Raw genomic sequence first — 17175 nt, 5'->3', positions numbered from 1 at the left:
TCAGATGATCTGCAGCTCAGAGGATCTGGAGGGGCTCCTCCAAATAGGATCGGACCTCCATTATAGCATCTGCTGAGGTATTCCTTCGTGCTGCATCCCCAGGTGCTCTCTCGTCAAACAGCATCCAAACAGCAGACGTGTGTGGCACTAGTGCTGGTGCTTCTGCTCCATCTGATCCCTCTTCTTCCTGTTGCCCTGGTCCATGACTGCTGGGGCTGTCCCTCCCTGCTGCTGCTGAGGTAATTCTTTGAAGAGCCTCATCAATCGCTCTGGCATCACTGAAGGCTAACTTCTTAAACCGGGGGTCAAGTGCAGCGGTTTCTGAGAGCACGTGATTATATTCCATTCTGTGGAACGTTGTCCATTGATGAACATAGGGTGTCCATCAACTCTGTCACATGTCCTGTGGTTACATTTTCTTCTCTCTGGCGGCTGGCTGTGATTCGCTGCAGAACCTTACACAGGAGTATCATTTTTGAGGCTGTCACAAAGCTGAAAAGAGAGAACAGTAACTTATTAGTTCAAGTTCATGTTTTGTCTCCTGATACTACATTCTCATCTACTGCTCATATACAAACAGTTGAAATCTGAAGTTTACATACACCTTAGCCAAATACATTTAAACTCAGTTTTTCACAATTCCTGATATTTAATCCTAGTAAAAATTCCCTGTCTTAGGTCAGTTAGGATCACCACGTTATTTTAAGAATTTGAAATGTCAGATAAATATCAGAGAAAATAATTTATATCAGCTTTTATTTCTTTCATCACATTCCCAGTGGGTCAGAAGTTTACATACACTCAATTAGTATTTTGTAGCATTGCCTTTAAATTGTTTAACTTGGGTCAAACGTTTCGGGTAGCCTTCCACAAGCCTCCCACAATAAGTTGGGTGAATTTTGGCCCATTCCTCCTGACAGAGCTGGTGTAACTGAGTCAGGTTTGTAGGCCTCCTTGCTCGCACACGCTTTTTCAGTTCAACCCACAAATGTTCTAAGGTCAGGGCATTGTGATGGCCACTCCAATACATTGACTTTGTTGTCCTTAAGCCATTTTGCCACAACTTTGGAAGTATGCTTGGGGTCATTGTCCATTTGGAAGACCCATTTGCGACCAAGCTTTAACTTCCTGACTGATGTCTTGAGATGTTGCTTGAATATATTCAAATCAAATCAAATCAAATCAAATTTTATTTGTCACATACACATGGTTAGCAGATGTTAATGCGAGTATAGCGAAATGCTTGTTCATGTAATTTTCCATCCTCATGATGCCATTTATTTTGTGAAGTGCACCAGTCCCTCCAGCAGCAAAGCACCATCACAACACGATGCTGCCACCCCCGTGCTTCACTCTTGTGATGGTGTTCTTCGGCTTGCAAGCATCCCCCTTTTTCCTCCAAACATAACGATGGTCATTATGGGTAAACAGTTGTTTTTTTGGACAGTTCTCCAAAAAGTATGATCTTTGTCTCCATGTGCAAACCATAGTCTGTCTTTTTTATGGCGGTTTTGGAGCAGTGGCCTCTTCCTTGCTGAGCGGCCTTTTAGGTTATGTCGATATAGGACTCGTTTTACTGTGGATATAGATTATTTGTACCTGTTTCCTCCAGCATCTTCACAAGGTCCTTTGCTGTTGTTCTGGGATTGATTTGCACTTTTCGCACCAAATTACGTTCATCTCTAGGAGACAGAACGTGTCTCCTTCCTGAGCGGTATGACAGCTGCTTGGTCCCATGGTGTTTATACTTGCATACTATTGTTTGTACAGATGAACGTGGTACCTGCAGGCGTTTGTAAATTGCTCCCAAGGATGAACCAGACTTGCGGAGGTCTACAATGTTTTCTGAGGTCTTGACTGATTTCTTTTGATTTTCCCATGATGTCAAGCAAAGATTCACTGGGTTTGAAGGTAGGCCTTGAAATACATCCACAGCTACACCTCCAATTGACTCAAATTATGTCAATTAGCCTATCAGAAGCTTCTAAAGGCATGACATAATTTTCTGGAATTTTCCAAGCTGTTTAAAGGCACAGTCAACTTAGCGTATTTAAAGTTCTGACCCTCTGAAATTGTGATACAGTGAATTGTAAGTGAAATAATCTGTCTTTAAACACGTTGCTGGAAAAATGACTTGTGTCATGCACAAAGTAGATGTCCTGACCGACTTGCCAAAACTATAGTTTGTTAACAAGAAATTTGTGGAGTGGTTGAAAAACTAGTTTTAATGACTCCAACCTAAATTTATGTAAACTTACAACTGTACATAATACTGGATTAGTTAATGATGTAGTAATAACTGCTTACTGTACCTCTCTCCACTGATCTCCACAGTGACCTGCTCAAAGGGTTCCAGGACTCTGCACACCTTCTCCACCACCTTCCATTCCTCTTGGGTGTCACATTCTGACCTTAGTTCCTTTGTTTTATCTTTGTTTTAGTATGGTCAGGTCGTGAGTTGGGGTGAGCAGTCTATGTTTGTTTTTCTATGTTGTATTTTGCGCTTGGCCTGGTATGGTTCTCAATCAGAGGCAGGTGTCGTTAGTTGTCTCTGATTGAGAATCATACTTAGGTAGCCTTTTCCCACCAGTGTTTCGTGGGTGATTGTTTTCTGTGTCTGTGTTCCACACAGAACTGTTTCGGTCTTACGATTTGTTATTTTGTATTTTCGTGTTCAGGGATTTTGTTCATTAAAACATGACAAAGACGTACCACGCTGCTTATTGGTCTGATCTCTCATACTCCTCGTCAGAGGAGGATGAATCCCGTTACAGAATCACCCACCACCAAAGGACCAAGCAGCATGGTAGCGGGCAGCAGCGATCTCAGGACTCCTGGACAAGGGAGGAGATCCTGGACGGCAAAGGACCCAGGCTGGGGAATATCGCCGCCCCAAGGCAGAGCTGGACGCAGCGAAAGCTGAGAGGTGGCGGTATGAGCAGGCAGCACGGCAGGGCAGCTGGAAGCCCGAGAGGCAGCCCCAAAAATGTATGGGGGGAGGAACATGGGGAGTGTAGCAAAGTCAGGTAGGAGACCTGCACCAACTCCCCATGTGAAAGACCCATCACTACAACAATGCAGTTTTAAGAAAATAGAGTTAAGAAAATATTTATTAAAGAAACTAAAGTAAAATATTTTTTTATGAATGAATTAATAACAATAAAATAACAATAATGAGGCTATATACAGGGGGAACCGAGTGAATGTGTAGGGGTACAGGTTAGTCAAGGTAATTTGTACATATAGGTAGGGGTAAAGTGATTATGCATAGACAATAGACAGTGAGTAGCAGCAGTGTAAAAATTAAGGGAGGGGGTCAATGCAAATAGTCCGGGTGGCCATTTGAATTGTTCAGCAGTCTTATGGCCTGGGGGTAGAAGCTGTTAAAGAGCCTTTTGGACGTAGACTTGGCGCTCGGGTACCACTTGCTGTTCAGTAGCAGAGAGAACAGTCTATGACTTGGGTGACTGGAGTCTTTGACAATTTTTTGGGCCTTCCTCTGACACCGCCTAATATATAGGTCCTGGATGGCAGGAGGCTTGGCTCCAGGGATTTACTGGGCTGTACGCACTACCCTCTGTACCTCCTTATGGTCGGATGCATTGCCATCCCAGGCGGTGATGCAACCGGTGATGCAACCGGTCAGGATGCTCTATGGTGTAGCTGTATAACTTCTTGAGGATCTGAGTAACCATGCCAAATATTTTCAGTCTCCTGGGGGGGAAAAGGTTTTGCCGTGCCCACTTCACTTTCTTGGTGTGTTTGGACATGATAGCTTGTTGGTGATGTGGACATCAAGGAACTTGAAACTCTCAACCCGCTCCACTACAACCCAGTCTATGTGAATGGTGGCATGTTCAGCCTTCCTTTTCCTGTAGTCCATGATCATCTCCTTTGTCTTGCTCACGTTGAGGGAGAGGTTGTTGTCCTCATACCACACTGCCAGGTCTCTGACCTACTCCCTATAGTCTCCGCCCTAGCAGCATCGTTGTTGGTGATCATGCCTACCACTGTTGTGTCGTCAACAAACTTAATTATGGTGTTGGAGTTGTGCTTGGCCAGGCTGTCATGGGTGAACAGGGAGTACAGGAGGGGACTAAGCACACATCCATGAGGGGCCACCGTGTTGAGGATCAGTGTGGTAGATGTGTTGTTGCCTACCCTTACCACCTGGGGGCGGCCCGTCAGGAGGTCCAGGATCCAGTTGCAGAGGGAGGTGTTTAGTCCTAGGGTCCTTAACTTTGTGGGCACTATGGTGTTGAACGCTGAGCTGTGGTCAAAGAACAGCATTCTCACCTTGGAGTTATTTTTACCCAGGTGGAAAAGGGCAGTGTGGAGTGCGATTGAGATTGTGTCATCTGTGGATCTGTTGGTGCGGTATGTGAATTCGAGTGGGTCTAGGGTTTCTGGGATAATGGTGTTGATGTGAGCCATGACCAGCCTTTCAAAGCACTTCATTGCTACCGACGTGAGTGCCACAGGCGGTAGTGATTTAGACAGGTTACTTGCATGCTCTGAGTACACATCCTAGTAATCCGTCTGGCCCAGCGGCCTTGTGAATGTTGACCTGTTGACCTGTTGACCTGTTTAAAGTAGAGGTCGACCGATTAATCGGAATGGCCGATTAATTAGGGCCGATTTCAGGTTTTCATAACAATCTGAAATCGGTAATTTTGGGCGCCGATTTGCTGTTTTTTGTGTGGTTTTTTTACACCTTTATTTAATCTTTATTTAACTAGGCAAGTCAGTTAAGAACACATTCTTATTTTCAATGACGGCCTAGGAACGGTGGGTTAACTGCCTTGTTCAGGGGTAGAAAGACAGATTTTCACCTTGTCAGCTCGGGGGATCCAATCTTGCAACCTTACAGTTAACTAGTCCAACGCAATAACGACCTGCCTCTCTCTCGTTGCACTCCACAAGGAGACTGCCTGCTACGCAAATGCAGTAAGCCAAGGTAAGTTGCTAGCTAGCATTAAACTTATCTTATAAAAAACAATCAATCATTATCACTAGTTAACTACACATGGTTGATGATATTACTAGATTTTATCTAGCTTGTCCTGTTTTGCATATAATATGACTGAGCATACAAGCATACAAGTATCTAAGTATCTGACTGAGCGGTGGTAGGCAGAAGAAGGCGCGTAAACATTCATTCAAACAGCACTTTTGTGCGTTTTGCCAGCAGCTCTTCGTTGTGCGTCAAGCATTGCGCTGTTTATGACTTCAAACCTATCAACTCCCCAGATGAGGCTGGTGTGACCGAAGTGAAATGGCAGGCTAGTTAGCGCGCTAATAGCGTTTCAAACTTCACTCGCTCTGAGCCTTGGGGTGGTTGTTTCCCTTGCTCTGCATGGGTACCGCTGCTTCGATGTGGTGGCTGTGGTCGTTGTGTTGCTGGTTCGAGCCCAGGGAGGAGGGAGGAGAGGGATGGAAGCTATACTGTTACACTGGCAATATTAAAGTGCCTATAAGAACATCCAATAGTCAAAGGTTAATGAAATACAAATGGTACAGAGGGAAATAGTCCTATAATAACTACAACCTAAAACTTCTTACCTGAGAATATTGAAGACTCGTGTTAAAAGGAACCACCAGCTTTCATATGTTTTCATGTTCTGAGCAAGGAACTAAAATATTAGCTTTCTTACATAGCACATTTGCACTTTTACATTCTTCTCCAACACTGTTTTTGCCTTATTTAAACCAAATTGAACATGTTTCATTATCTACTTGAGGCTAAATTGATTTGATTGATGTATTATATTAAGTTAAAATAAGTGTTAATTCAGTATTGTTGTAATTGTCATCATTACAAATACAGATTTTTTTTAAATCGTCTGATTAATTGGTATCGGCTTTTTTGGTCCTCCAATAATCGGTATCGGTATCGGCGTTGAAAAATCATGATCGCTCGACCTCTAGTTTAAAGATCTTGCTCACATCGGCAACGGAGAGCATGATCACACAGTCAACCGGAACAACTGGTGCTCTCATGCATGCTTCAGTGTTGCTTGCCTCGAAGCGAGCATAAAAGGCATTTAACCCATCTGGTAGGCTTGTGTCACTGGGCAGCTCATGGCTGGATTTACCTTTGTAGTCCATAATAGTTTGCAAGCCTTGCTGGTGTAGTAGGATTCAATCTTAGTCCTGTATTGAAGCTTTGCCTGTTTGATGGTTCGTATGAGGGCATAACGGGATTTCTTATAAACGTCTGGATTAGTGTACTGTTACTGTGGGGACGACATCGTCGATGCACTTATTGATGAAGTCGGTGACTTTGGTGGTATACTCCTCAATGCCATTGGATGATTCCCAGAACATATTCCAGTCTGCGCTAGCATCCGCGTCATCTGACCACTTCCGTATTGAGCGAGTCACTGGTATTTCCTGCATAAGATTTAGCTTGTAAGAAGGAATCAGGAGGATATAATTAGGGTCAGATTTTCCAAATGGAGGGTGAGGGAGATCGTTATACGCAGTGCTGTGTGTGTGTGAGGGGGGGGGGTATCTGGCAGGTAAGAGCGTTGGGCCAGTAACCGAAAGGTTGCTGGATATAATCCCTGAGCTGACAAGGTCAAATTCTGTCATTCTGTCCCTGAGCAAGGCAGTTAACCCACTGTGCCTTGGATGTCGATTAAGGCAGCCCTCCTCACCTGTCTCATTCAGAAGGGTTGGGTTAAATGCGGAAGACACATTTCAGTTGAATGCATTCAGTTGTACAACTAGTAGAAATTGCTGGTAGAAATGAGGTCAAACGGATTGAAGTTTCCCTGCATTAAATTCCCTGGCCACTAGGAGTACCGCTTCTGGATGAGCATTTTCTTGTGTTCATACGGCCTTATACAGCTCGTTGAGTGCGGTCTTGGTGCTAGCGTCGGTTTGTGGTGGTAAATAGACGGCTATGAAAAATATAGTAGGTGAAAACTCTCTTGATAGATAGCGTGGTCTAACGAAATCAAATGTTATTTGTCACATGCACAGAATACAACAGGTGTAGACCTTACTGTGAAATGCTTACTTACAAGCCCTTAATCAACAATGCAGTTCAAGAAATAGAGTTAAGAAAATATTTACTAAATAAACTAAAGTAAACAAAAACTGAAATCAATCAAAAAGTAACACAAGAAATGTACATAACAATAATGAGGCTAAATGCAGGGGGTACCGGTACAGAGTCAATGTGTGGGGGTACAGGTTAATCGAGGTAATTGTAAAGTGACTATGCACAGATAATAAACAGCAAGTACCAGCAGTGTATAAACAAAGGGGGGGCGAGCAATACCTCGAGACTACCTTAATATTAGACACCACACACCAGCTGTTATTGACAAATAGACACTCATCCCCACCACTCGTCTACCGGACGTAGCTGTTCTGTCCTGCCAATGCACGGAAAACCCAGCTAACTGTATATTATCTGTGTCGTCGTTCAGCCACGACGTTGTAAAACATAAGATATTTGAGTTTTTAATGTCCCGTTGGTAGTATAGTCTCGAACGGAGATCATCCAGTTTATTCTCCAGTGATTGCATGTTGGCTAATAGAACGGATGGTGGAGGCGGATTACCCACTAGCCAACAAATTCTCACAAGGCACCCTGATCTCCACCCCCTCTATTTCCTTCTTTGACGGGTATTTGGGCCTTGTCTGGGAGCAAAACTATATCCTTTGCGTCAGACTCATTAAAGAAAACATCTCTGTCCGGTTCGAGGTGAGTAATCGCTGTTCTGATATCCAGAAGCTATTTTCGGTCATAAGAGAGAGTAGCATCAACATTATGTACAAAATAAGTTGCAAGCAATGCGAAAAAACACACAAAATAGCAGGAGCCCGTAAAACGGCAGCCATTCCCTCCGGCGCATACTACTCATAAGGATATTAAATGATTCATGTATTTTATGTTGGGACAAGATTGGGAAATAGCAATGGTTTGGTCAAGTTAATCAGTGTTGAAGAATGGTTTGTGGAAAGTTAATAATTTAGGCATAAATAACTTGAATGACATCACATAGATGTTATTCAAGTTGTATCAGTGATACAATCTGTTGAAAAATGTGTTGGCTCTCTTCCATATCAAATATCTCTTATGTCTTATCAACTTAATGTAATATTGTACTGACTATACATTAGCCTTTTGTTAATATAAATGTCAAAATAAAGTACTGTTGAAACTCAACACTTCAATGATGTACTATCTTGTTTTTCTATCTCTCTCTTTCTCTCTTTCGCTACATCCCCACCCTTCTATCCATGGCCCAGCACCTTGTCCCCTTTGACACAATGGGGAGTGCCAGCATTCTGTTACTTCACACTTACCTCACTCTTGCTCTTTCTTTCTGTCTCGCTTTCATTCTGTTCTTTTCTCCTCTTTGCATCGCTGCTGCTGCGTCTGTCACTACCCAAGCGACCGGCGCCGGTGTGGCACTCTGCCAATGCTGACAGCTGGCACAGAGAGAGAGACAGAGAGACAGAGAGACAGAGAGAGAGAGAGAGAGAGAGAGAGAGAGAGAGAGAGAGAGGGAGAGAGAGAGGGAGAGAGAGAGAGAGAGAGAGAGAGAGAGGGAGAGAGAGAGAGACAGAGAGAGTGAAATGGACAGAATGAGAGAAAGAGTTAGAGGGGTCCGTCACTGTGGACAGCAGCAAAACTCAGACCAAAATTCCAATCACATTTGCCATTATTGTCTACAACCACAACAAAATACTGACAACAAGTGACAATTTTATGAACACTTTATATAAATGGCAATAATGAATGTACAAAGACAAATGTAATATCTTGCATTTCCCATTCCATCTTTTTATGTATCTCCATTCTTTTGACTCGGGTAACACTGTGACAGACTCAGTATAAAGAAGTGATGCAGCCCCTCTCACAAGCCCTGTCTTTAGTGGCTGTCATCCATCTTCCTATACATTGTTTTCCTATAAATCCGTGGGTATGGTGGTGAGTCCAATCAGAGAGCTCCAACTCAACTCTTCTCTTTATTGACCTCTGTTTACAGGAGGAGATAAATAAACATCTGATGTCGAGCCGCCTGGATGCTGAGGCACCCTTAAGGGTAGAATGCAGCTCATCAGTGGAGAGAGGAAGGGAGGGGTGTTGGAGTCTGTCAGAATGACATGGGCTACAGGGATCCCAGAGTGCACTCACCCCTTCACTCCATTCTGCTTCCACTGGGCTAAGGCTTGGAGGGTGGGGCACCAGAGGTCAAGAGTGTCTCCATGGAATAGTGTTAGAACAGGCAAAATGTAGAGAGTTATGGTTGAGAGTTAGGAGGTGAACGTTAGTGGCCGAGGTGTCTCACGCTGACTGATATGAGGGATTGCGCTCTGAACTTTGTGTCCTGACAGTAAATCTCCTTCCCCTCATGTTGTACCGTCATCCCTGTGTTGTTACAATGTCGAGAAAACCTTTTAGGTGACCAATCATGCAACTATGTGATTTAGTTCCACAGCGTTTATTTGGCTGCATGAGACATGTTTCACACTTTTCGGCCCCCTGGTTATAAAAACAACAGTTGCATGTTTATTATGTATACATAGATATATAAGAGCTCCAGTGGAAAACTGGTTCTTAGTTACCAGGCTGGAATCTCAGGAATCATAAGGGTCCTAACTCTAACAGAGAGATGGAGAAGGGGAAGGGGTCAGGAGAAAGACAGAAAGAGACAGAGCGAAGAAAAGAGTGAGTAGAAAGAGTAACTTTGGTCCAGTGACGACTGACTCTTTACAATCGTTCACACTGATACCAAACCTTTTCCATCGTGATGATCCAATGCTCAAACAAACCCTAAACAACATAGATCCATTACCCAGGAATCGTTCTCATGTCCAGGAGCAAACATGCTGTTAATTTGATTCGTGACAGATAAGATCTTATCAAAACAACTGTGTTTACAGGACACAGACAGTAATCCTCTGAAACGCTCATCCTTCACAAACACTCACATAATATGAGAAGATGCCCTTAAAATACCATAACTGAGGAAGTATATACACACATACAAACACACAGACACACATCCTTTTGAGAGAGAGAGAGAGAGCAGAGGGAGCAAAGTGCAGAGAACAATGATCAGAGAGACAGAGAGAGAGTAAATCTCAATTTTTCCAGCTGGAGAATTTGTGTCAGTGCTGCTGCTGCCGCTGCTGTGTATCCTGGCCTACATAGTATCTGTACCATGTCACTGGGGTTGGGTCACAGCAGTACAGTAGTCCATGCCAATGGAGCAAATTCATATTCACTAAGCATACACAATCATTCAAACACGCACTGCATTCCAAATGCTCCCATTGACTGCAGAAAATCATCCAGACACATGAGGAACAATGTCATCTGAGTTTCCTATAAACTTACTGCTGGACTCAAATCAGTCAATTCAATCACATTTCATATTTACATTGGCATATTGTCATATTTACAGAAGGTGTGTTCACAGTACCATGTTACATACAATAGAGGTATGTGATGCAGAGGAAAAAAGACACTGGCCTAACTGTTATGTATGTTAGATATTTGACGTAAGGGTTAGCATTAGTAGATATTCTTCCTCTCCCCCTCTCAGACGGTGGGTTAGTAATGCAGAGGCATGCAGAGTATTCAGCACAGCAGAGGTGAAGCACATTTCCTTCATAAGCTGAATTATCCTCATGTCTAACCGATCAATAAGACCAGGTAGTAATATCATTTAAATATGAATGGTTCTCCAGTGTTGGGAAAAAAGCCTAGAATCAAACTAAAGAGTAAATGAATGAACTATTTACAGAGTCCTCTGTGTGTGAGGGGGGTAGCCTGGCGGGTAGGAGTGTTGGGCCAGTAACCAAAATGTTACTGGATCTAATCCCTGAGCTGACAAGGTACAATTCTGTCATTCTGCCCATTTTTACTGATTTGGGGTTGTACTTGGTAGGTTCTTTGATAATTTGTGTAAGATTGAGGGCATCTAGCTTAGATTGTAGGATGGCCGGGGAGTTAAGCATATCTCAATTTAGGTTACCTAGTAGTACGAACTCTGACGATAGATGGGGGAAATCAATTCACATATGGTGTCCAGGGCACAGCTGGGAGCTGAGGGGCGTCTATGACAAGCGGAAAAAGTGAGGGACTTATTTCCGGAGAGGGATCTTTAAAAGTAGAAGCTCGAACTGTTTGGGCATAGACCTGGATAGTATGACAGAACTCTGCAGGCTATCTCTACAATATATCGCAATTTCTCCCCCTTTAGCAGTTCTGTCTTGACGGAAAATGTTGTAATTGGGGATGGAAATTTCAGAATTTTTGGTGGCCTTCCTAAGCCAGGATTCAGACACGGCTAGGACGTCAGGGTTGGCGGATTGTGCTAAAGCAGTGAATAAAGCAAACTTAGGGAGGAGGTTTGTGATGTTAACATGCATGAACCCTAGGCTTTTACGGTTACAGAAGTCAGCAAATGAGAGCGCCTGGGGACACACAGGGCCTGGGTTACCCTCTATATAACCAGAGGAACAGAGGAGGAGTAGGATGAGGGCACGGCTAAAGACTATAAGAACTGGTCATCTAGTGCTTTGGGAACAGAGAATAAAAGGAGCAGATTTCTTGGCGTGGTAGGATACATTCAGGGCATAGTGTACAGACAAGGGTATGGTAGGGTGCGAGTACAGTGGGAGTAAACCTAGGCATTGAGTGACGATGAGAGAAGTTGCATCGCCTGTTAAGCTAGGTTCGGTCTCTACATGTGTGGGGGGTGGGACAACGGGGCTATCTGAGGCATGTTGAGCATGACGAGGGGCTGCGCACTAAAATTAAACAATGAGAGCTGCCCTAAACAACAGTATACAAGGCATATTGACATTAGAGAGAGGCATAAAGCAATCACAGGTGTTGATTGGGAGAGCTAAGACAACACCTTGTGAGACAACAACGGCTAAACAGCTAAGAAAACAACAACGGGTAAATGGCGATAAATGGGCAGAGAGGGTCAGTTAGCTACACACAGTCTCATCGATGTTAATGGGGGCCTGTTTAGCCCAACTTTTCCTCTCCTATAAACCAGAGTGAGAGGGTAGAGAGAGAGAGAGCACTCAAACCTGTATCACATATAAACCTGTATCACATATCCAGGTCTGCTTGGTACAGACCCCAGTTCAAGGATGTTTTTGTATCGTAATAAGGTGGGAAAAGTGCTGATCCGTCAACCAGTTTGTTGCCGGTGGATATGGGCTTGCTACGACCTATTCAATCCCAGTACAGTATAGATGAAACAGTAGGCTGGATAAAGAGAGAATTAAGTGTGATATCTGTGAGGAGAGCTGGTGTGTAGGAGATCGTCTTTCCAGTTTCCTGTGTTTTAGGCCCAGTGCCCACAGCTGGGGGGGAAGTCAGAGTAGACATGGGGGTTTCAGAGTGGTGGAGGGGGAGCGACAAGAGGGCTAGGGGGGTTTCAGGGCCCTGTTTCTGTCTGTCTCTACTGGCTCCAGCTTCCTGGTTGCAGGTGCAGTAAGATCACGTCCTGCTCCCTGGGTGTATCCGTCCATCCGTACGTGGTCTCCAGCGCCAGTGGTTTCCTGTCCATGGGGAGAGAGAGGAAACAGGATGAGCATCCCGGGCAGGCAGGGTCACAGGCAGGGTCAGGATGGGGTGGACCAGTAGAGGTAGGAGGGTGTGACCCTGGACATGGAGAGAGCGAGAGAGAGGGCCAAGCAGTATGATGAACTACCAGGAGTTGTATTATTGAGGGCCAAACTAGTGTCTACTATGGGGCAATGTTCAAGCTCTTTATCATGGTCACTTCAGAAGTGTTGTCATAGACTATAGATTCAATGCTCCCCTCTCAACATTCCCTATTCATCCCTTCCTCTCGTCAATCATCAAAGTCAAACCATCCTCCCATCGTCTGCTCAGCTTCCTTGCCCACTCTCTCCCCAGGTGACAAGCCCTGCCCACCAGGCTCATAGGAGTGGAGGTGGATTGGTGTGGTGTGTGTCACCCTTTCAGTATGAGCACATGTCATAGGTCATGAACAATGATGTATCAGCCATTTCCTGTCCCCTACTCTGTCATTTTTCCTCTTAACTGATGAGAAACTTCCCCTTCACATCAACACGTCATGTCAGGACAGCCTCCGTGCTGTTCATAGTGAAAAGACAACACACTCACACACACATAAACTCTCTCACACAGACTCATCCATTGCCCAAGACCCTGGGCCAGGTGACGGGCGTGCACAGGCAGGTACTTGTCTGGATACTTCCGCTTGGTCTGTCTCCTTCTGCTCCTGTGGAAAACATGTCATCTAACCAATGATGCCATATACTATTTTACTTCAGTGAGGTTCAATGTGAGCATGTAGTTGCTTACAGTTTTTACTGAAACAATGACATTCAACATACGGCATATGAGCCTTTCAGTTATATCTGTCTTAAGTGGTCTGCACAAAATACAATTGGAAATTGAAAGGACGCACTTGTTCAGTATATTCCTTCTCCTTCCTACAGGCCAAATTTAGACTGTTATACAAGAACAATGTCCATATCAGATTTTTCATATTGTTCAGGAGTTAGCCCCACATATCTATGAACGGCTGAGCCGTTTCCTATGTGGTAAACTAGCTCATGAATTTATATAATGTATTCAAGTGAGCAGACACCTAAGGCAATTGATTCATGAATTTCTCTTTGTGTACGCTCCCATACCGTACAATTCTGGATTTCTTTGTGACTAACTTCTATACAGGTAGACCAGAAAAGCCACATCCCTGATTGGCAGATAAGTGGCAAGCCTGAATAGAAGCACCTGCTGCTCATCGGTTGTTCCCTACAAATGCTGATTTGAATTCAATTAAAACTATATCTACACACGGAAAAAGACCGTAAAGCGTCTCACTGAAGTAAAGTAGTGAATGCCACCATTGGTTAGGTGACATTCACCCTGATGCGGTGAAAATAATTTACAAAATTCTTATAATGAAGTAAGCTTTATGCGACATCTTTTTGACTGTGTACCCATTACAGCTTTTTGTTTGTCACTATATTCCTCTGCCATGTTTACTCAGTGGAATTCGTTTTTTAAATGCCCATCAGTAGGGTCACCTACCTCAGTTCAGCAGTGTAAAGCCTGCCCAGTCCCCAACATGACTTTTAGAACACTGTATGTATGACAGGATTCTTTTTTCTCCTCAATAATTCTGTCTGGTCTGTGTTGCTCACACCAACACCCATTCTGTCACACTACTCAGCAGTATGATGGGAAAAGCATTCCTCAGTAAGAACTCTCTCCTTTCTGGTCTCTGGTTATCAGAACATGGATCAGTCGCAAAGCCAACGACTAGCCCATTCCCTGTCTGTCTCTGAGCAGCACAACCACCCACAGAGTCCCGATTTAAACTCAACACACAGCTGATTTCTGACCTCTCCATATCCTGTCCACAGTTTATGCGCATAAGCGTGTGTGTAAGGGTTTTAAACATGGAATTGTGGCGAACATACATTCATCTGCTTTACTGGCGGATTTCTTTGTGTGTGCATGTTTGTGTGTGTACAAGATTTATGAATGAACTCAATGGGTTGAATGGCAGCACTTCCTGACTCTGCTGGCGTGTGCGTCGTTGGAGCTTCCTGTCAGAAGATGTTTGACTTCCCGTCTTCTCGCAGCTGGTGCAGCAGGGCATGGGAAATCACCCCTGGAAATGAGGAATGGTTGGCTGTCCAGCTGCTAACTACACACCCTACATACAGTACAGTCACATAGTGTACCACAGTACATCCTTCTACTCTTCTCTCTATCAGCGATCAATGTGGCATAGTTTTTGATAACAGTCATTGGGAAATGAGGGGGAAAGATGGGACTGGAACATTTCACGTTCCATGTATCCGAAACACTGCCCTAGAGCTTAGGTGTTTAAGACATGAAGTTTCCCAACTTCCAAAAATCCTGACATCCTCTTGGCTGGAAAAAGGCCAGGAGGTGAAGAAGGTGAGAGACACACAGGAGTCCTTTAACTCACTTAGCACACATTCCTATCAGCACATGTCATCAACCTCTTTCTCTCTCAGGCTGGTACAGAGAAAATACTACATGCTTTTATTACAAGCTGTCATGCCCTGACCTTAGAGAACCTTTTAATGTCCATTTGGTTTGGTCAGGGTGTGATTTGGGGTGGGCATTCTATGTTTTGCTTTTCTAGGATTTTGTATTTCTATGTTTTGGCCGGGTATGGTTCTCAATCAGGGACAGCTGTCTATCGTTGTCTCTGATTGGGAACCATACTTCCCCTCCTTTCTTTGTGGGAAGTGGTCTTTGTTCATGACACATAGCCTTTCGCTTCATGGTCGTTTTGTATTGTTTTTTGTTGACGCCATTCTCAAATAAAAGAATATGTACGCTCACCACGCTGCACCTTGGTCCTCTTCCTTCAACAACCATGACACAAGCAGGCTTGATTACTGCAATGCTCTCCTGTTTGGTCTACCCAAGAAAGCCATTGGTTAACTGCAAAACATACAGAATACTGCAGCACGGGTACTGACCAAGACTAGACCAAGAGCACACATTACACCAGTTTTAAGGCCCCTGCACTGGCTGCCTGTGAGTTTTAGAATTAATTTGAAGATTCTTCTATTGGTTTTTAAATCAATCCACACAGGTCCTCTGGCACTGGCCTTTTCACTATCCAAAAGCCTAGAACCAAGAGGCATAGAGAGGCAGCATTTAGTTATTATGCCCCCAGCCTCTGGAATACCATGCCAGAGAACCTGAGGGGGGCTGAAACACATATTTTTAGCTTTGCTTTCCTTAGGGTGCTTTTTAGTTCAGTTTGTGTCATTCTTTTGTTTTTTTATCTTATGTGTGTTGTGTAGTAAACATTCTTTGTCATGTGTTTTTTCCTGTTAAAGCACATTGCATTGCATTCCATCTGAAATGTGCTATATAAATAAAGCTGGATTTGATTTGATCTACAGGCATGCCATTAGAATTCATGAAGAAAGAGAGAGAAGGGGTGAGAGAGAGATGGTAACAACCCAAAAAGTCAATCAGGGAAACAGTAATGAAATCATGTGTTTTAGTATTGTGTCCACTCTCACAATACCTTAAGCTTAATTAGGTTAGCTGTTATTGTCTTGTTTTACAGGTAGCTACATTAAGTGGATGTTGTTGTTTTGTTCCAACCACACAACATCACTGTTGGCCCAGTCATGATGCTGACCCCTGACCCTTACCTTTAAAGTTCTGCCCTCAGAGAACCCCATGACTCCTGACTCATGGAAAATGTTGTTAAGCATCAGATACAATACATCTTGATGTTTCATCAGGTCAGTGTGTGTGTGTAAGATGGCTTAAGTGATAGACACATTTTTTACTTTATTTGAACACTTGAAGTGTAACATGCGTTGTGCAATAATGTGGAGGGGACTTTTGAATGGCTGTAAATTCAGGCTCTCTAGTCATTCAGTATTCTGTAACTCACACACGCAGATATGTTTGTGCAGGGTAAATTCATCACATTCCTCAAACAAAACCAAGCAACTGTTTTCTATGGGCATGGCTTTAGGTAGATCTCAATCAGTGCTTCCCAGATCCAGAACTGTGGAATCCCACTCCACCAGTCTATACCCACCCCTCCCTGGAGCTCCCCCCCATTGTACTCCCTATCTAACATTCCCATCAGTCCAGTATCCAGGGTGCCAGCCCAACCCTGACCCCTCACCCCTCCAGCTTTACCCTCCTCCTCTATCTTACTTATGGGCTTCTAATTGTTGCGAGCCAGCCTCTGGGGTCAGCAGGGATGGGCCCGCATGGAACCGATGTGAGATGGCTACTCAGAACGCTCCTGGGGATAGGTTAACAGGCCAGGGTCTGGCCACCAGACAGAACATGAGTAGGGCCAGTCAGAGCTGAGAGGACAGCATGTCACAGCACTATTAAAACACTGCAGAAAGGGCGGCTTTGTAAGAGGTGTTGCGCCAAGTGGGGACGATACAGAGACGGTGTCGTAAAAGAGACAACAACCTCAAAAATGGAAGAGGAGGTCTGTCACGCGCTTATCTGTTTCACCTGTGATTGTCTCCACCCCCTCCAGGTGTCACTTATTTTCCCCAGTGTATTTATCCCTGTGTTTCCTGTCTCTCTGTGCAAGTTTGTCTTGTATATCAGTCAAGTCAACCAGTGTGTTTTTCCCCTTACTCCTTTTCTAT

Source organism: Oncorhynchus tshawytscha, linkage group LG11, assembly GCF_018296145.1.
Source record: "Oncorhynchus tshawytscha isolate Ot180627B linkage group LG11, Otsh_v2.0, whole genome shotgun sequence".
NCBI lineage: Eukaryota > Metazoa > Chordata > Actinopteri > Salmoniformes > Salmonidae > Oncorhynchus > Oncorhynchus tshawytscha.
The sequence above is the reverse complement of the archived record's forward strand: the minus strand, read 5'-3'. Positions refer to the sequence as shown.